Genomic DNA, 18,285 nt, shown 5'->3' with positions numbered 1-18,285 from the left:
TTTTTTGGGGGGAGGGGTTGGCATTAGGTTTGTTGGTTTGTTTGTTTATTTTTAGAGGCGGTACTGGGGCTTGAACCCAGAACCCTGTGCATGCTAAGTGTGCGCTTTACCACTTGAGATGTAACCTCCCCACTATTGCATACTCTTAAGTTGGACAGGACTTTATGTTTTTTGTTTTGCCATATACACAGAATGACATGAGTCAAGCTTATTTAAATAATAATCTGATCTTTCTCATAATAATATTCATGTTATTCTTTGTAATTTAAATGCGTTTCTAGGGTCACAGAAATATATTTGCATTTTGAACCTTTTCTATGGGTCTAAAAGTAACTATTATAAAAAAATTATACCTATGATAATTCTAGGGTAAAGTTTTACATTTTTTCTTGCCATTAAGGGAATTCACCTAATCTTCAACATTAGTGTTATGTTTAGTGATATGTTTATGGATTTGCTTGTAAAATTTTAATGTGATCAAACATTTGGTGCTTTGAAAATAATCCTTTGGATGTGTTTTACTCCTAAAATGTAATGTGTTTTTACTTAAACTACATTCACGTACTTTATTTACAGTATTTTTAAATTTAAATTTTCCACCTATCCTGGGAACTGCCACCCACATTCATGGCTTAGGCATTTATGGTATGGTTATGAGAGAGCTCATAAGTATTATTTTTTAAAGCCAATTTCAAAATAATATTGATGAATCGTATGTTCCTATAAGATTTAAATTGGGGAAGTGTGTATGTGTCTATGTGTGTATGTATATTGAATGATGGTATAAATAAATTGTAAATGAATACATCTTAAGTAAGAAATAATTTATTAACAATCTTTTAAGACTTTACTGAAGTATCATGCTTTCAAGCATGTGCTTTTCTGACCAGTGCATATAAAATTTTTTTTCTCTCATTGACATATGCACATGCACACAAACACTGACACATTTTACTTTCCCACTCTTCTAAAGTTTTTCTTAGTACTTATCACAGTCTACCATACTGTATATGTTACTGATTTCTCTTGTTGATTTTTCTTCCCCCTCTGCTATTAGAATTTATGCTTCATTAGGGCAGGAATTTTTGTCTTTTTTGGCCACTACTGTATTCTTGGTGTCTAGAACAATATCCCACATAGAGTGGCTATCAATAAATATTTAGTCAAACTTTAACAATTCTACCTAATAAAACTGAAAAATGAAAAACAAAAAAGAAGCAGGAGAAGCAAATAAAAAGGAGTGGATATAAAATAAAAAAAAAAAACAAACCAAATAGTGAATGCATGAACAAGTAAGTGATGACTACATTTGCTTTTCTTTTGTTTTTGAGGCTAGAACACCTAAGGTAAATGACACAGAATGAGTCTTTCCTGATTTTTGTTTACTTTTTAAAAAGATGCTGGGTAGTTAAACTCATGTAGATGAACAATTAAAGGGAAGCACAAGTAATCCCTGATGTCTTTTTCACAGACAGACAGATGTCCAAGTGAGGTTGTTAATGAACTTTCCCCATGGGTTTATAGTATTTGAATGAGAGGTATTTGAATGCAGAGTAGTAAGTGATCAGCTAAGTGATTTGAGGCAATTTGTGTATTTTAGAGGAGTTTGGTGATCTTTCGGACTGGCTTCTGTTTATCATGGCATGATATGTGGAAGATAGCTGCCTTTGTGCGTATGCCCCCAAATTGAAGGTGGGATATTAAAAATAGGGACCAGAAAATGTTGTGGATATTATATTAGGAAGTGAGTTTTGAGAGAAGCTCAGTTAGGATAAAGAGACAGAATTTTTTGACTCTTCAGAATGTGAGGGAATGGACAGCTTTATTAATGGGAATGAGGTGTTACTTTACTGAAAGAAATATTATTAGTGTTAGTAAAACTCATTATAAAAATAGGATTTTACAATTTAAAAATCACTTTCATGTAAATTATTTTCTTTGATTATAAAACAAGACTTTTCAGCACAGCAAATTATATTCTGTCTTACAGAGGAGGAAATAGATGCCCAGAAACTGTCCTAACTGTTTAAGAAGTCTGACTCTGGACTTGAACCTGGGGCACCTAACCATGCAACATTTCCCACTGTACTAGGCTATTTATCATTTTGCCTTTTAGTCTTAGAATCCATATTGCTAACGTGCCCTCCCCAATACCTCCCCCACCTCAAGCCTTATAAGTTCTTACCTTTGAGGATCTCCTTTCTTACTTCATGTTAAGCACTATCTAAAGAGCCACACTTCCATGTCACAGAATTGCTTTGTCTTTGAAGTTTTAGCAACTCCCTTTGCACTTTTTCCTCTTCCCCTTGATCACATTCTTTCCTTGACTGGCTCTGATTACAGTGAAGTAGCTGAAGGCTCTTGTGGGAGTCCAGTGTTCTAGCCCACGGTCTCTATTCATTGCTTTTATTCATGGGAACCATTTAGAGGTGCTTCTTTTCTTATGTTTGTAGATACTAGATGCCTCTTTGGCTCCTTCAGAGGTAGAAGCACTTGGTGACTATAATTGATGTGTGTAAATTACTTTAAAATGGGTTCTAAACAATTTTCTTCCTTTATCTTTTACATACGAACTTTAGCTTTTCTTTGTATGCTGTATTTTGCCTATGATTACAACAGAGCCTGCTTGTTAAAAAGTCCTTAGTCTTTGTTAATCCTGGTATTAATGTGTAAATAAATTTTGAGGTGTCTGCTATTTAGGACTATAAAATGATCAGTAAGTACTACAAACTTAGAATACAAGGAACTTCGAGGCCATCCATTTCCATTTCTAAGCCAGTGTTAGGAGTCCTTTCAATGTGTCCCCCTCTCTGTGTGCTGCAGATCTTCTTGGCCTTCTTTCAGTTTCCCAGTGGTGGTTATGCTTTTGTATCTACTGTGGTTTTTTTTTTTTTTTTGGTCTGGGATTCTTACAACTGTTCTTACCCTTTCCCCTCATACTTGTTTAATTCCAGCTTAGTCTTAAGATCTTTGTTCAACTACCGTATCTTCAATTAAGCCTTTTCTTGATGCTGCTCCCCCACTCGCAATTGGATTAAGTATCTGTTACATTTGTTTTCCTAGTTCACTGTACGTTTCTTTCATAGCACTTAATGACAGTCTGTATTTATGTAGTTGTGTAATTTGAATGTTGTCTTCACCACTTGATAGTGAATTCTGTGAACACAGGGTTAGTCACTGATTCCTTCTTTTATCTCCAGGGCCTAACATTGCCTGACATGTAGGGAATACTTGAAAAATCATTTGTTGAATGAATGAATAAATGAACATTTGTGACAGATGGTCAAGGGTATGAAAGTATTTCACAGATATAGTAAGCACTTAATACATATTAACTGCCTTCCCCTTTCTCTCCCTGTGCTTCTTCCTCCTCTTACTTACATATGTATCTACCATTGGAGAGAATATCTACTAGTATCTTCCATTGTTAGACAAGTCTGGTTACTACCAGATCCTCTGTTGGCCTGTAATTTCCATTTTTTTGGTCTGGTTTCAGTCTTATAAGTGACATGAAATAATATATCAGTCCTTAATATACCTGACAAAATTTATTGTTATCTTATGTTTCTTGGCATTTGTGTATGACTGTACCCTTTCTGTTGAAACATTTGTCTCTCTTGGCCTCCAGGTGTTGAGAGATAACTCTCTATACGTCTTGAGGTTTTACATATCTTGGGAGTGGAGTCACTGACAGCTCTTCATTCTGGACTATCTTTTTTAAGGATGTTTGTAGGACCATCTTGGAAGACAGATCTAGTGTCCCTCTGGAGGCAAAATGGAAGGCATACTTACTGCCCCTTATAAAAGATTTGGTGCCTCAATTCAGGGTTCATCTCTTATAATGCGTTTCACTTCATGTGCAGGTATCCATCTGGATACATCTTTATTGTCTCCTCTGTGGACTTGGGGGCAAAAGGAACTGAATCAGATATGTTGATACTCAGGCTGCTTGCTGTGCCAGGAATAATAAAGTCCTTTGTCTGACTCAGGAGTCTCTTGTCTTTTATATTATTCATGACAGTGTAAAAGCATAGGCTCACAATTCTTCACACCAAAAAATGTAGTTTCTTGGTTCTCCTTGCTGATCCATCTTCATTTCCCCCCTCAAATACGTTTCTTTCCTTTGTGCCTTAAATATAGGTTGTTCCCAAGATCGTATTATTGGCCCTCTTCTATTTGGATGATTTAGTCAATACTGTACGTGTGTATGTGTGTGTGTGTTTGTGTGTGTGTTTGTGTGTTAAAGCAACCACCCATATGTGTATAGCACTTTGTCCATTTATTTTCTTTTGAAATCCAAACTTCAGGTTTTAGGAGTCCTCTTTACCCTTGCCCTATGGATATTTTACTGGTGCCTAGCATGTTTAAAATGAAACTCAGTGAAATCTCCCCCACCCTCTTACATACTCCATTATTCAGTTGCAATTAATGACTACTTCCCTCCTAATGCTGCAGATTTTAATACTAGCTCAGCTGCTCCTTTTCCTCTGCATATGGTAGATGTTCCACAAAAGCTTTTTTTAAAAAATTGAATAGTCCAGGCCAAATGTAATAAATTAATTTTAGTCTCTTCTCATATCATTTGCCTTCAGATTCATTGCCATACTGATTACTTCCACTACATGTTTGAAAATGTCTCTTTTAAAATTTAGCACAATCTTCCACATAGCACAAAGTACAGAATGTATTTCCCAGATATGAATTGTGAACTTCTATTTAGTTACTGTTTATTTTGGGCTTATGTGCCACTGGACGTTGGAGTTCTTTTTCACATAACCTCTCCTAAGACAGTTTTCTTTATTTTATAGCCTACATTAATTTATGAATTTACATGAATAATACCACACTTATTCCTATGAAATTTTATCTGATTGATTTTGGTCCACCATTTATAAAGAAGATATCTTTAAAAGTATCTGTTTGGCTGTGGTTACTTGTGCAAGTAAGGTGAACATACTGTATTTACTTTCGATATATAAAATTCAAAATAACTTTCTCCCTAACACTAGAATAATAGAATTAAATGATTATAATGTTATTTAAAAATAATTTAAGGTGAGTGTTCCTCTTAAAATGTCACTTAGATATAATACAGTTTAAGCCAATCTTTTAATTCCCTAGTATAATCAGTTTCAGAAATAAAGTTTTAACTTTACTAGATTGCTATATATTAAAAATTATTTTATATTTCTCCCACCAAATATGGACAACTTTTGACCATCGTTATTGGAAAGGAGAGCCACAATTATAGTTCTGTTCTCTGGAAATTCATAGTTAAATTGGAGGAGTAATTCTCTTTCTGGATTAAAACATACTAGCAAATACACATGCTCTTATTTCACCATCCAGAGTTGGTTGATTAGGATATGAATAGTTAAGGAGTTTTTAAAATGAAGATATTTTAGATTGTAAATTTTAATTTATGGGAAATGGTTTTTTGTTCCAAAAAATTCTCCTCATAATGTAGAATTAAGTGAATTGCCTTGAAGTTATGTTTTTAGTATTTTTGACAGGACACATGAGTAAGAATGCTTATATATTGTAGCAATTAAAGACAATTCACATTTGTGGTTTGGGCATAAATGTGTAAAAATTATACCCATCTATCTTATTACATTTCCTCTCTCCTCCCTGAGGACTTTACTATGTACTTTATCTGTAATTGTTGCCAGTTTTCTATCATGTTCCCACTGGGCTTCTGGTGCAAAAAATCTTATCCTCTTGATGACAGAGCTTGCCTGAATGATTTCATGCTCCTAGCATTTTTGTTCACGGGAATTAGGGGCAAAATATAACTACAGCTGAACAGAGCGTCTATTTTTGTAATTTTGGAGTTTAGGCTCTGTTATTGGAACTAAATGAAGAGATGCAGGTGTTCTCCAGTCCAAGCCCTTTGGGAGTTTTGATGGTAGATGCTTGAAAAGAAAATGCATGTGTTTCCAGAGTCAAACAGCAGCTGTGAGACAAGGATTTATGTTTTTCTCAGAACTTTGGGATTTCAAAATGTTACATTTAATCACAAGCACAGAAAAGGGAGCAAATGTTAAAGATGTTACGCATAAAAGTAAGTTTACTGATTTCTTTACCATATGAACTATTTGTGGGAATATAGGAGCAAAGTGGTTTTTAATCATAATATAAACAATTTCTAAAGGATTATGATAGTTTCCAGGACATAGCCTTTTGAGAATGTTGCATTTATAGCACAGAGAGTTTTTTTATCTTACTAATTACTTTAAAAAATTTCTTTTTTTTTTATTCCCCCTTTAGACAGATACACACACACATACAATGAAAGGTTTGGTAGAAGATTTGCCAGATGAATTTTTATTATAACTTTTTTGGAAAAAAAAGTAAATCATAAGTATCTTATAATAATAGCCCAGTGTTTTCAAGTACAAGAAATATAAATTTCTAGCTAGCATAGTAATTAAGACAATATACATATATATGAAACCATATTTTTTTATATATTAAAACAGAAATTTTTTAAAACATTTTTCTTTTTCAAATAATGAAGTTTGTGTTGTGATTGATTCTCAAATTCATCTTTATTTAAGTAAAGGAAAACTTTCCAGTATTTCTTTGCCATTCTTATATTACTTCTTTTTTTAATAAAATTATTCATTTATCCACTCAACAAATATTTATTCCAAGTTTTTTTTGTATAAAAATATAATGAACATGAAAGGCTCTACGGTAAAGAAACATATTGAGGACATAAGCATATAAACATCAAGGGTGAATGAATGAAAAATGAATGAATGAATTACAAAAAAGCTTATATTCTGAGTGCAGCTTTATCCATTGTAAGCTATATTACTTACAAGTCAACCTCCTGAGTATGGTTTCTTACTTGTAAAATAAGTATATTCTTATCTGATTGCTAGGATTGTTGTGTGGGTTGAATTAAATACTGTACCTTCAAGTCCATTGTACCTGTAAAAATAATGCAGAGTTTAAGTATCAATTACTCTGTCCAAAATAGTACCCTATATCAGTCATTTTTTCATTCAAGCCTTGAGGCTTTTCTCTGGAGTCCTTTCCTTTACTACCATGTTTTCTGTATGTCCGCTGATTTGAAAGTTTTCTTCAAGTTAATTCTATAAACCTGTGGATATGCCGTTGTGAAGCTAGGAGCAAATCTTTACCTAGACCCAGGATCCTGCCTTCTTCCAGCTTGAAATGTCTCCTGGATGGCATGATGCTAGGGGGCAGGAACAATTTCAATAGCAACAGGAAATTACTTTGCTTGTGTCTTTGAAAGGTCCCAGGTTCTGGAAGGAGGCCATTGGAAGAAATTCATGAGCCTTGTAGGGGATTAGTTGTTTTCGTTATTTATAGCACAAGGTCAAAATTTTTGCATTTTTTTTAACTGCTTATGTAGTAAAATGAAACTGGTATTCAAAGTAAGCAAGTGGTAGCATCATTTGTAAATAGTAAATTATTATTCTAAGAAGTATTTCAGGTTATAATAGTCTTCAAGTGATCTTCAACATAAAATGTATAATGCCTTGTATGTTTTTATGTGGATCAAAAAGCTACCATTATTACTTCAGTTTATTTTATATTTTAGATAGTGATATGTCTTCAAAGTAAGGTTTTGTTTTTTTGCAATTTCTGTTCAGATGTTGAAGTTGGCTGTGTAGTAGCTGTCATAATGGCCGAATGAAAAGTCGTAGCTTTAGTGAACCACTAGGAGTTGATTTACAAAACTCTTACGAGTGAAATTCTCATCCATCCTTGCTACCTGATTCTTCCCTTAATTGTCCCATCCCTTCTAGAAGAAACTTTATTCCACAGATAGCTTTTGCAGCCACTTCAGTCAGTACAGTATACATAGGAACCATCCTTATGCTTTTACTTTGTTTCCTAGATAAATGTTGAAAGTCTGTTGTCCATTAATGTGTGAGAACTTTTAATCGCTTTTTTTTTTTTACTGTGTTTTGTTTTATTTTCGCCTTCCTCTGAGTTTTGCTTTTACTCCTCCTCCCCTTTTTTCTCCCTCTCCTCTCTCCTCCCTTATAAATTAATTACTGCCTTCTAAGCAGCACCATGGTACTTTGATCATATCACAGGGCAGACAGTTGTAACTGTTTATAGGAACCTTCCCTGAAGCTGGGCAGGGATCATGACAAGTACATGATAGGTATTTGGTAAATACAAGAAAATGCTTTCTGCCATTTGAGCATAGCCCTATTGTCTACAGGCTCCCATCATTTTATATCTAAATTGATCTCTGGGGGAAAAATGTAATCTGACTTTAGCCTATTAAAGAATAATTTTTAAAAAAGTGAAATTATGACTCGTACAGATATGAAATTGACAAATGTTCAAGATTATTAACATCATCAATGAGACAACTAGGCAGATGTTACAACCAAATCAAAGGAGTATTAAAAACACAGAAATTTATAGATCAATAATACTATAATAAATTTGGAAATAGTCACAAAATAGCCTTCTTCCCCACAGTGGGAAAGAGAGGTGAATTGAATTTCTACCTGACAGAATTTACTTGCATCTGTAATGAAGAATTATTTTGCACTGCTGTTGGTTATCTACAATTTGCAGATCTATAAGGTAGCTCAGAGGCAGCGAAGAGGTGCAGAGTCCCCATAGAATCAGACTCCGATAACCTGGGAGGGTGTACTCTCAACAATGCAGAGCTCTTCGTTGAAGCACCAATTTTTCACTGTAACTGCTAAATTCCAGATGGCTAGGCTATTTTTAGCTGTGGGTGGTTTAAATATAGAGGCAGGTCAGACGTAATTTTTTGTGAGGCAAATATTCAGTACCTGCAGGGAAAAATTAAAGGAAAATAATACCACCGGCAGAGGGCAGTGATGAAGTTAACAGTTTCCTCTTGTCTAAAGGCTGTATTGATTGTTGAATAATTCTGGGCTAATTCTGTAGAACTTGACTTGAGTTTAACCTTTGAAATCTTCTCATAGTAAGTTCTCTTCAACCAGGTGCTTTGTCAATATCTACAACTTTCCAGAAAAAGGACTTTTTTTTTTGTAGTTGTTGTTAATTGAGTAGAGAAATGAATAAAATGTTCTAACCTAGTCTTAAAGTAAATACTGTGTTCTAACTTACTAAAAAAGCTTTCCTGAGAGAAGTGTTTGTACATCAAATGTTTGAATACCTACTTTATATATATGTATCAGGCACTGCTTTTAGGTATTGTGAGAGAGGGAAGCTGAGTGTGTGTGTGTGTGTGTGTGTGTGTGTGTGTGTGTGTACGTGTACATACAGGAAAGAGCAGTTCCCACACCTCACAGAAGTAACATTTTCTTGATTGACATTTTTATTTTATTTAGTTAAGTATATTGTATTTTTTCTTATTAGAATTGAGTGCTTTATATAATGTTATCTAAATTATAAGAAGCCACTTTTAAATGAAAAATTATACCTTCTCTGATTTTTTTTCCACTTAAGAGATAGAATTCTGAAATACTGAAAGTATTTGTGGGACTATAACAGAGTTATGCAGAACTTCATTACAAGTAAATAACAAAGAAAAAGAAAGTGCATCGCAGGAAAATGGCCAAAGGACATAAAAGTAAACAATATAAATGGCCAAAAACACATGAAAAAAGTCAAAGTAATAAATAGTCAAAGAAATTGATATATATAATGTCCAGTAATAATGAATAATTTTTACCTTTTTAATGAGTTTAATAAATTATAAAACTGAAAGCTGGGAAATTTATGATAAGCACTTTAGTAAAAGTCTGGTCCGACTATTAATTGTTGCAGACTCTCCAGAAATCAATCTCACAGTTTATTAAAGACTTTAAGAGTGGTCATCATCCAATAATCCTACTTTCAAGACTATATCCTAAAGGAATAATCCAAGATGCATTTAAAGACTTGTATTTAAAATTAAGAGTAGTTATGTCACTGTATTTATAATAATCACAAATCTTTGTTGTTCAATAGTAGGTTAAGTATAAAATAAAGGTATATCCAAAGAAGAACGTCTTTGAAATCAGGCAATAGAAAATGTTCATAGGAAAATGTTCATAATAAAAGCTTGTGTGAAAACAGTGTATAAACCTACATACAATAAGACTGTTGTTTTAAAAATTTTCTCTCAATGTATGCATATGAGTATGTACTTACATGTGTATTCATAGAAAAAACTTACTTTCTAATAGTGGTTATGAATGCTTGATGGGATTATGAGTCATTGGTTTAATTATGATATTTTTCTTGTTCTTCCTATGTGCTAAACATTTTAAGTAGAAACAGTTTGACTCTAGAACTCATGCTTGTAACCATTACACCAAAGAGCAAAGACTGAAGAGATTCAGTCCCCAAGACATTGATTAGTCAGCTTATTTAATTCTGTTTAATTCCATTTATTGGCTGCTAGCTGAAAGCATGAAGCTGCTAAAGGCTGGTATAAGAAGATATTTGATACAGGGCCCTATGGAGTAGTATACACACAGCTGATTCTAAAACAAGCCTAACTTTAACAAATGCTAAGTGTTTGGGAGAAAAGTGTGTCTATCTGAAAATAAATGGGAGAGATTAATTTGAATGGGAAGGGAGGATTGAATGATATTAAGAAAGGCTTCTCAAAGAAGGATAGCTATTGAAGCCTGGAATGATAAAAGATTACGTATGAGTTGAAAATTCTTATTATTTAAGCATTGCAAATTCTTTCAGTTGGCTTATGTTGTCTTGTTTTAAATGTTGGTAATTATTACTAGCTCAAGTCCATATTTTTGTATATTGTAACATTTTGTATGATGTTAAAAAATGCTTGGTACATATTTATGGTAAGGTAGTTTTCCTTCTGAAGTATTTAAGTATATTCAGAGAACTATTGCCAAAATTGTATTTAAAATTTTAAAATTTTCAGTGTGATTGTAAAATTTAAAATATTTGAATATTTGCTATTACTGCTTTTGTTTTCTAAGACAAAATTTTAAAATTAAAGTGTGTTGAGTTCATTAGATTGTATTTAGTTTATGTGGTTTAGCTTGAAGTTAATTATTAAGTAGAATTCCATTTTTAGCTTTAAAAGAACAAAAGCAGCAGTTAACAAATCTTTTTTAAAATATATTGGATTCACTGTTAACAAAGCATAACATAAGTAAGCCTCAGTCAGCCTGTGAAAGGGATGAGTTAACACAACTGTTGATGCATTTGGAGTGAAACATCTTTATCAAGTTAATACAAGAAGCAGTCATGCCCTACTTGAATTACTCATTTATAATAGCTGAACAGCAGCCTGCATGTGGACTTTGAAATCCTGGGAAAGTAAGATGCCTGTGTATATCCAAATGTTGAAAGCCTTTACTCCTCAGCAGCTGGAAAATGTTGAGCTCTGTTGTCATCTAGGTTTTTGGTCTTCAGGGAGATGTGATCAATTTAATTACTGATCAGCTTTACCCATTACTTTTAATGATTGTAGCCTTTGCAGCCATCCTTTGAAGTTTGTAGCTTAAAAGGTAATGTTAAAATATTTCATATTTAAAATTTACAGAAATCAAACACATAGTTGATATTACTTTGCTCAAGTTTATCACATATACTCAAGATTACTAAACATGAAATAATTCAGATATAACAGTAGAAATTAATTATTTACTTTAAATGAAGTCTAAAATGTGTTTGTCTCCGAGGTTCACAAAATATACTCCATATATTGCTTTTCTGGATAAATTTTATGCATTAGATCCATTCGTATGCATAATTTTTAATTTCCCCTGTTTATTTTGAATCACCACTATCTATAAACAAAGGAACTAATTATTTATCCTGCTTATTTAATCATCTTTTCACTACCATCTGATATCTGATGCAAAGTGAATTTTTAGAAAATATGAAATGGGAAAAGATTCATGTTATATGAAGGAAGAAATGTATCTGTAACTTCAAGACTGTTACTTGAATTCTGGTCTAACTGTGAGGCCCAGTTTTTGTATAAATCATTTGATCTCACTTTGTTTCTCAATCTATAACATGATTGCAACACCAGGCCCTGGATACTTCTGTGTCATTTCTCCATTATATAAAGACATCCTTTTAAAGAGGTCACCATTCGTGTCATAAACCAAATGAATTTGCTTATTAATATTATTTATTGCAGGATTTTCAGGCAGATGACAGTAAAATGATTATTACAAACTTGGTGTATTATGATCGTATTGAACAGATGGATGTAAAGTTGAGGAAGGTGCCATGTAGCCGGTTCATGGCTATAGGCAATATTGATGTTATCATGTTTGATAAGTTTCTTTTTTTAAGTTGATAAAAGTATTTCTCAGTATTAAGTGTAAGATATCATCCTCATTGACAAACAGTTGATCATCATATATTTAGAGTTATTATGCTGGTGACATAATGAGAAATTTTTACAGATATTCATAGTAACTATCCTTATTTTTATAACATAGATGTAGAGTTAACATGAGCTAAATTGGTTGCTGTGCTTCAGGATATGATTATATCACTACCACCTGCTCATCTAGGAGCATGTTTCACAAGGAAAAGTTTTATTTACAAAATCAGATTTGTATATGTTTCTGAATCTTTGAGTCTTCTTTCTAATCCTATCTTTTGATATCCTTTCCTACAGCTGCTTTATTTAGACCCCTATAAACAAACCTATGTGTGTGTGTAGCCAAGGGTGACACAGTTTTGCAAGGCTTCCCCCAGCATAATATCAGTTCATATACCCTCATTTATTTTGTATGACCTTCTCTTATCTTCAGTTTCTGAAATACTCCCAGGAATTTATCTTTGGTTATACCTAAGTTAATAGTACATGGGGCATTAATTTGCTCTTTGATAAACAGTAGGTCACTTACTCTAAATAATTTTATGTCAGCTTTTCAAAAATAATTTGTCAGTTAAAAAAATTTCTCAACAAAGTGTTGGTTGTAGAGTAAATACTGAAATAGCATGCAATTATGGTAATGTTGGTATGGGGGTATATCAGGTATCCTAAACAAATGGTTCTTTGAAATGTATTTAGACCTTTTAAAATTCAGTGAGTCATACTTAAGTTGCTGTATCTCCAAATCAGACTGAACAACTGTGGTACCTGTTTGGTTAAGAGTACAGTACAGGTTTCCGGATCCTTATTGCTTTGTTTCTTCCAGCCTTGGTGTTAGTTGTGGAAGGGCATTTCCTGGGAGATCTGATGGGTCTTCCTGTGTTCTCTTACTTGTACTTCTTTTCCTTCACTTACCTATTCAAGAGGGATTGTCTGCATTATTGTAGAGCTGGATTCAAGACTCAGATGCATCTTTTATTGGGTATTTGTCACTTACATAATGTGTACCTTAAGTATTCTCATCTGGGAAATGGTAATATTAATAAATACTAGCCTAACTCATAGGGTTATTGAAAAGAGCAGATGAATTAATGTGGGTGTGATTTTTTTCATAAACTGCATTCTGTGCATATAATGAAAATACTAGCTTTTAGTGGATGCTTCTTAGCGTCAGGCACTGTTTTAAGAGTACTATCTCATTTTATCCTCACAATAATTATGGAACAGGAATTTTATTTTTTTTAAGTTGAAATTAGTCATCATAGATGATATATTAAATGTGTTCATGTAAAATGAGGCAGAATTTGTATTTGAAGTCCTTGATTCTACCTACAGCAGAATATTGATGAATAAATAATACATTTATGTATTCTTAGGATTTCTCACTTTACTGATTATTTTTCTCCATCAGTTCAACCAGTTGTGTTTGTGTATGTGTGTGTGTGTGTGTGTGTTTGTGAGTGTTTGTAGCCAAGGTCAAGTAAGCCATAGTGTCAGGTCTCTCTAAGTGAACCCAATCTAAGAAAGCAGGGCCTTCCAGATTTTCTCCTGCTATAAGTCATCATCCAGGGGTTTGAAGATAATGAGTTTTCTGCCTGTTACTAGACTCATTTGGCTATCACTTCATCATCTCCAGCCAGATTACTAGGGCAGTCCGTAGTAATCCCTAGTTCTTCAGATTAGTACTTCAGTATTTTGATGTTGAATACCAGTAAAAATTATGCTAAGTAACATGAAAAGGTCTTACTTTGTTGTTTAAACCCAGTTGAGAAAGTGAAGAGATGAAGCATCATTATTTTGCAAAATTGATAATAGAGACAGTGGTCACACATTTCTCATACGGTGCAGATTTACCCATAATTCATATGGTGCTTCAACTTTATAACTAGCTATGTTTTCTGTATAATGATACCACCATTAAAGGAATTGAGGTGGTGGTAAAAATGAAGAGTGTTTCAAATATTTTTAAAGGCTGGTGCATTCTAGGATCAGTGAATCCAAAAGCAAAATTCCAGTAGCAGTAAGATTTCAAAGCAGCTGTAGAAATTCTGGGCATAGCCCTCCATGCCATGCAGCTTTAAAGTGCTTGTTTCTTTGGTGTGCCTACTCAGTGCGGGTGTGGCTCAGTGCCTGAAATTTATACTACAGGTATCTCACTAAGGAGAGCTGCTTTTCCGTTTATACTCAAATCTGCTTATTCATTTCTATCTATAATTCTTCATAGCTTCCGAATAAGTTTTGATGTTTACATAATCCTAATCTATTAAAGAAGTATCATTTATGACAGATGACGTAGTATAGTAGTTAAAAGCATGGGCTTTGAATCAGACTGATTCCTGGCTTCATTATGTACTATCTCTCTGATCATGGGCAAGTTTCTGGAGTCTGGAGTCTTCAGTAACTTTGTTTTCTCATTGGTAATGGGAATAATAATAATATCTATCTCATAGGGTTGGCACGAAGATTAAATGAATTCATGTGACCAAAGCATTCAGAGTAAGATTTGGTACATACAAATGTTAGAAGCCATCATAGTGGCAGAAGTTTGTGACTAGAACCCTCAAAACAGAAATAAAATAGTCTTTTCTGTGAGAGGATATTCAGGTATAAGGAAAGGAGGAAAATTTTAATTAAGTTCGTATTTGCTATTGGCAAATCTGACTTTTAAAAAACATTATTTTTTCATGGAATAAAGCATGGTATCCAGTGGGTAAAATGAATTGATATTGTATGCCCAACATTGGATAATTCCAATCAGTTCTGTAAAGATAAAATGTTACATTTGTGCTATTCCCAACGTATAATATGGAGTACCAGCATTTTCCCTGAGCAGCAGATGAATTTTTGGTTATACATGAACATTTCTCTTGGATAATTCACCGGCACATTAGACTCAGCGCTTCCAAGTTAAATTCACCATTTTACTCCAAGTCGGCACCTTGACCTGTATTCTCTGTATCAGTGAACGGTGGTAGTATCGGAAACCTAGGGATTGTCCTAAACTTTTTCCTTCCCTCATTTCCCATCTTTCCTGTTTGAGCAGTCACAAGATTCTAAGATCTTCCTATGAAACTTCTGTGTAAGACAAATCTAATCCTTTTACTTCCTTTTAAAATAGGCTTTAACATGTTGATTGCCACGTCACCCAAATCTAGGTGACAGTTGTGTTTCCTTAGGGGCACCCAACACACAGTGGACAATCAGTGTGTTGAAGGCTCTCTCATTTCTTTCTGCATAAAGGTCAGGCTTCTTAGCCAGATATACAACTCTATCCTTGTATCAGATAGTGTTTTCATATGTACACCACATTACGTGGAACTGTTTTTAACCCCAGGAACGTGCTGTTCTCACATACTGTTCTCATTTGTGGATACAAATTTCAAGTGCATGGGAAGCTTTCTGCATGTCTCCTCTCTACTTTAATCTACTCAGCTGAAGCATTAACTTCCACTGAAAATTAATATGCAAATTTCCGTCCGAGGCAAGTTAGGTGCCCCTCATGGTTTCTACTCCTGTTGCATTCTGTAACCTCTTATGAATATTTTATTAAACCATTTATAAAAATTATGATGATTAATATTTGTCAGCATTTTCCACTAAATTATAATAGCTCAAATACAAGGATTATTTTATTTACCTGTGAATGCTTAATATTTAGTTTTAAGCAGATGGTTGGTGTTCAGTAAAAGTTTGTTGAATTAATAAATGGTTTTGAACGAGAACAAAATCTTTGGTAACAGCTACATACATGGTAAACCTACCTTTAATGGAAGATAATGAGAATTAACTGCCATTAATTATTCTCAAGAGGCAAAAATAAGAAAATGGACTGAAATTCAAACTTTTGCCCATTTGATGTTAGTCATTCTGTTAGTTTCTTCCTCTTATCACTGTGGCAATCACTACTTGGTCCTGTCTTCTTTTTTGTTAGTATTAGTCATTGTCAGAAGGTGCCTCTCACTTAACCTGTTTACAGCATCAGTCTTCTTAATTCTTAACTTTTAATTTTATGAATGTTGTTTATTTTTGTTTTATCAGATGACTGGAAATATACATTTCCCTCCTTGTTTTGCATATTCATTGTAATAAATGTGAAGTGGGTTCACTGAGTTGATTTAAGGGAATTTTGCAGATTGGTTAGGAGGACTAGTCCTTGGAGGACATGAAGACAGGAATCTGTCGTTCACAGGATAAGAGGTCAGAGAACTGTGTAAATAGGATAAATATATGTCAGGGAGTTTTCTCTGAGAGTGGCAGGAGGCTAAGTCTCTGACCAGGCGCAGGTCAGGACTTTGTGGCCAAGAGGTAAAAGTGGTATCTAGAGTGCCAGAAGGGCCACGGTGACAGGGGTTGGCATGTCTTCATAATTGTTGAGCGATATCTAACTTTTAAGTTAGGAGAAAATGCTGTTTGGGGGGAGACTGGATGTGGATACCACTTAATTTCCATTAGAAATCGATACAGCATATAAATATAATGGAGCACCTTGGCTCTGGTAGTGAGAAAAAATTATTTTTATTGTATTGACACTCCTAGGTTCAAAACTATGTATTATTTTTGCCTGTGAATAACCTGGTTCAACTTGGCTGTAGCAGAAAGCTAGAGACTGATGTTCAGATCTATTTAGTAAATAAATTTGACTGGTTTTCTGTGCCAATGGCGGAACAAATTAAACTTTCACTGGTTGAGTGCTTATATCTACACGGTGTAGTGTGGGAGGATTATCAGCTAGTTTGTCTTATTGGTTTATTGGCAGCAGAAAACTCTTAAACTGAGTTTTCCCATGGAAGAGGTATCTTTCTTGAAATCCCACAACTTTTACTAAAAAAATTTATGAAGTGGGATGACAGTAAATTACTGAAGACTCATCAAAGCAAGTATGTTATTAATTGACAATTTATTGACTTCATCCCCACGCCAGTTTAAAGAAAAGGGAGGGTGGGTTAGATTTCAAGCTACACTTTGAATGCTGTGTGAGGTCTGTTTGAGCTATTTTGGTTAGGCTGTGATTAATTAACTCAATTAAACAAGTGTTAGTACATGAGTAAAAGTACATGCCTTGATGGATCTGTCAAATTGATAATAATGGATTCAGTACTGTGATAAAATTGTGAATCTAAATCTGGTTAACATTAGAGGCACACAAAATTTCACCTGTCGTCTTCAATCTTCTTTGGTAAAGGATGGCAGTAATTCAGGGTTCCCTATATGTCTTCTCTATCTTTATATATATGTGTGTATATATATACATCCATATGTCTATAGATGTGTATATTCATTTGACTTCAGAGATAATGAAATTAAGCTTTAAATTTCCTTTGAATTGTATTTTAAAATATTAACTTTTCACCTAGTCTGACTCTTTTAAAAACTGTTAGAAATTGCTATCCTTGGGCTCTGTATCTTACGTAGTTACGTAATTTTACTGATACATGTAAAAACAAAGAAAAATTTGAGACTTCTCTTCTTACTGTAAATACTCCTTAAGAAAGAGGTGCTTCCAGTTTATGAACAAGAAAGTATAATTCCCTAGCTAGAACTTTGTATTTTTTTTTTCTTTGAAAAATCCCTGAGTATTGAGATACTGAATCCCTTTGTTCTGTTCCCTAAGTATGATTTCATTTGTTTTTGTTAATTCTGAAAGCATCTATATGCTATTTCATTGATTTTCATTTTGCAGCTTTTCATATTTTAGCATCTCTGAAATTGAGTCAGTGATACCTCACAATTGCTCATGGCCTGAGTTGAGGTCAAGGTCTGCCAGAGAGGTTATGTGTTGGCCTCTGCTGCTCATCTGGTGGCACTGCAACTTGAGACTACCACAAGTTAGATTGTCTGCGTGAGAATTTTTTGGTCTTCATTGGTAGTGTGGATTCAGACTGCAAATCTAAGTGAATATCTGCTTATGGTTCAGATTCCCTAAGATTTGTATTTGTCTCTCTACCCAATGTGAAGCTTAAGTCAAACAACTTACCTTTCTGCTTGATGGC

General features: G+C 33.8%; 1 protein-coding gene across 11 annotated transcripts in view; it reads left to right on the top strand.

Annotated features, from left to right (window-relative positions):
• The window catches only part of VPS13B (vacuolar protein sorting 13 homolog B), a 627,764-nt gene that overhangs the window by 176,126 nt on the left and 433,353 nt on the right, over positions 1-18,285 (top strand). The window lies entirely within an intron of this gene.

This window comes from Camelus ferus, chromosome 25 (assembly GCF_009834535.1).
Source record: "Camelus ferus isolate YT-003-E chromosome 25, BCGSAC_Cfer_1.0, whole genome shotgun sequence".
Classification (NCBI taxonomy): domain Eukaryota; kingdom Metazoa; phylum Chordata; class Mammalia; order Artiodactyla; family Camelidae; genus Camelus; species Camelus ferus.
Note: the sequence above shows the minus strand (reverse complement) of the source record. Positions and strands in the feature narration are given on the sequence as shown.